Source organism: Mus pahari, chromosome 3 (assembly GCF_900095145.1).
Source record: "Mus pahari chromosome 3, PAHARI_EIJ_v1.1, whole genome shotgun sequence".
NCBI classification, from domain to species: Eukaryota; Metazoa; Chordata; class Mammalia; order Rodentia; family Muridae; genus Mus; species Mus pahari.
This window is the reverse complement of record NC_034592.1, coordinates 64,130,690-64,134,734: the sequence shown is the minus strand read 5'-3', so window position 1 is coordinate 64,134,734 and position 4,045 is coordinate 64,130,690.

Below are 4,045 nucleotides of genomic sequence, written 5' to 3'. Positions count from 1 at the left end.
AGAGGCCCCTTGGTCTTGCAAACTTTATATGACCCAGCACAAGGGAAGGCCTGGGCCAAGTAATGGGAGTGGGTGGGTAGGGGAGCAGGGGCGGGGGCGGGGTGTATAGGGAACTTCCGGGATAGCATTTGAAATGTAAATAAAGAAAGTAATAATTTAAAAAAAAGAAAAGAGAAATTGTGTATTAATAAAATTGAGCCAAGATGCTGTAACAAAACCTAAATGAATCAAGAAAATATAAATGTTTGTCTTTCTCTCACTGAGCTTTTGTTTGGGACGATGACCAAAAGGAGAAGTGTCCTTTGCAGTCACTTAGCATCTAAGTGGTTTTAATCTTCTGACACCCCTCTCCCACCATGTGCTCTATATTTAATGCCAAAGGAATCTAACAGTGCCATCTGGTCTACCACCCTACACTCTGGCAACAGCTTCCTATAGACTCCTCTAGCAGTTTTTTCTTCCCAGTCACTAACAAGAAGGCACATAGTCTTTTACAATACTCTCTGATGAACACCAGTTTGTTCACCTGTGCCTCCACGTCTGAAGTGTTGCCCTGTGACTTCCCACTATGCCTCAGAACTCTCTTGTATGCTCCTTCCCCTTCATCTTTAGGGAAACTACTTTTAAAAAAAAAAAAATCCTTGTTCCAAAATATTCCTAGCAATTCTATTTTTCCTATTGATACTAATGACTACAATTATTGGGACCAAGTGCTGTTCCAGGACAGCACATTTTAAAATGAGAACAAATAATTAGTTCTCTAATTAAGTGGTAATAAAGGCAAAAATGGCTTTCTCCCTAGAAGTAGAGAAAACTGTAGAACTCTATGACAGTAAGTAGCAAATAGTCACTTAAAAATTGTATGTACCCAGGGGCATTGATTGGTAAAGTATTTGCTATCGTCACATAAATGAATGAATGAATGAATGAATGGATGGATGGATGGATAAATAATTAAATTTTTAGTTAAATGAAAGTCAGTGGGTCAGTTATTTTGTTGGAAACGTAGTGAACACTTGGAGAAAAGCATGGTGGGCTTGACAGGTTAACGAAATCTCTGTCTCTAGGACTGGTAAGCAAACAGAAAGCCACTCTGTCTTCAAAGTAGCCTTAACCACTTAGCTAGAGATTGAGATTCCAGGAATCAAAACTCGAATTCACATCCCATGTGTGGCTCCATTACAATTTCACCCAAGCTTCCAAATTCAGGGTAAAGGGGAGGATGAACTCCAACTTAAGTATACAGCACTGGCTCCCTATATTGTGATCACCCTTTTCCTGGCATTTGCCCTGTAAGTACACAACTCCTGTCCCTGTCCCTGGGAGAAATGTGTAAATGAATCCACTGACCCATTTACCTTCCTTCATAAGATTAACCTCCCACTAATTGCATTTACTTATAGACTACATGCTACATGTTACAATGGTGTAATTACTGAGCATTCTAACAGGCTCCAGATTTTAAAGCTCCATCAACAAAATCATGTGCAAAAAAAAATCCATCTGTTTATATAATTGGTTCTGCCTCTTAGACCATATAATCTAGCACAGTTGTGGGTTTGTAAGCAATCATTTTCTCTACAATAGACTCAGTATAAAACCAATAAAGTAGAAGTTTGAAGACCGTTAACAGTAAAGAGTTCTATTATATTATCCTCTATGTATATCCCCTCTTCTTTTAGAAAAGTAGCCCCTAGATTATACAGAAACCTAGTATAGGTGAGGTGCTTACCAAAATAACCACCAAATTATTTTTACTTAAATGAATGGCAAGAACTGAATGTTATTGTTCCCTTGAAGCTATAAAAATGGATAAACTTGTAGCTGTCTCTTGTGAGGCTATGCCAGTGCCTGGCAAATACAGAAGTGGATGCTCCCAATCATCTATTGGATGGAACAAAGGGCCCCCAATGGAGGAGCTACAGAAAATAGCCAAGGAGCTGTAGGGGTCTGTAACCCTATATGAGGAACAAAAATATGAACTAACCAGTACCCCCAGAGCTCATGTCTCTAGCTGCATATGTTGCAGAAGATGGCCTAGCCGGCCATCATTGGGAGTAGAGGCCCTTGGTCTTGCAAAGATTATATGCCCCAGTACAGAGGAATGCCAGAACCAGGAAGCAGGAGTGGGTGGGTTGGGGAGACTGTGGATGGAGGGTATAGGGGAGTTTTGGGGTAGCACTTGAAATGTAAATGAAGAAAATATCTAATAAAAATTATTTTTAAAAAATGGAAAAACTTGTTCCTAGCACCAATTCTTTCAAAGCTCTCAGCTAAGTAAGCTATTGGCATCTATAGGAATCCAGCAACCTCCTGGCAATCTGTTTACAGTGTATAGTTACCTTCATAGAATAAGTAATATTTTTACACTTCAGAAGATATTTTTCTTCAGTTGTCAGCCTGACATGTTAGCCCAAAGAACTTCAGGCAAATGCACAGAACTGACAGTATGCTTAACATACTGTCAGGGCATTAACCCTAACCAAGAAACTTAATCTACAGTTTAGTAGTGAGCACCAGTGGTCTTTTCTTCCTTAAATTCATTAATCTTATCACATCATTTCTAGGAGTCAATGGAGTAACCTTTTAACAACTCAAATACACAGCTTAGTGGACAGTCCTATTTGTAAGATGGAACAATGCCCTGCAGTACTACAATTTGTGAGTTAAGGGTCACACTATATGATGCTGGTTTTCCTTCTCTAGCTAAAATTCATTAGTGGGATAAATAGAAATGTAAAATAAGCTATCATCTATCCTCACCTTTCCCACCAGCTGTAAGATCAAGAATTGACAAATGGGACCTCATAAAATTGCAAAGCTTCTGTAAGGCAAAAGACACTGTCAACAAGACACAAAGGCCACCAACAGACTGGGAAAGGATTTTTACCAATCCTAAATCTGATAGAGGACTAATATCCAATATATACAAAGAGCTCAGGAAGCTGGACTCCAGAAACTCAAATAACCCCATTTAAAAATGGGGTACAGAGCTAAACAAAGAATTCTCAACTGAGGAATACCGAATGACTGAGAAACACCTGAAAAAATGTTCAACATCTTTAATCATCAGGTGCTGCAGACTACCTCCTTTGTGGGGTCTCCTATCTGTGTGGAACGGGTGTCTTGGTTGCAGGCAAGCGAGGATTTGGTGAATAACAAACAAACCAACAGGAGAGAGCATGTAAAAAATCTGGATGTATTCTCATAAAGTGAACACCAGTGTTATACAGTACAGAGAAAGAAGGGGTAGGATGTCACAGCAGGCAAAGTACATTGAAGTTACTTGACACAAAACAGAGGAATGACTTCAAAGGGACTTACAGGAGCCAGGTAATGCTTACAGTTAAGATAAAGCAGCTCTGCCTAGGGTCAGCTAAAGACAGGTAAGGATTTCACACCTGAGTCACAATTCGTGCTACTCTTTTGAGCATTGTGAGAGCTAGCACCAGGGGGTTCTGCTCTAGCAGGCCTTCTCATGAATAATGCAATACCACAACCCCCTATTTCCTAGGCCTTGGTAAATACTTGCATATGAAAGTAACTTTGATGAAATGAAGATTCTAAAGGTATGCTTTGCTAAGCTTGCCCTGAGATTTCTAACTCTTATCCAGTAAAATACTGTAAGAAAGTATGCAGGACCCTCAAAGATATTGCAGAGACAAATCTGGGGCATTCCTAGCTATGGGGATGCAAGGTTCCAGGAGGCTGAGTTTCTTTTGAAACTCATTTGCCTCAGGACTGCCATCTAGGTTTTCAGGCCTGTTGGTGAGTCACTACTGGAGTAGTTGTGGCAATCAGGGAAATGCAAATAAAAACAACCTTGAGATTCCATCTCACTCCAGTCAGAATGGCTAAGATTAAAAATTCAGGTGACAGCAGATGCTGGCTAGGATGTNGAGAAAGAGGAACACTCCTCCATTGCTAGTGGGATTGCAAGCTTGTACAACCACTTTGGAAATCAGTCTGGCAGTTCCTCAGAAAATTGGATATAGTACTACCGGAGGATCAAGCAATACCTCTCCTGTACATATACCCAGAAGAT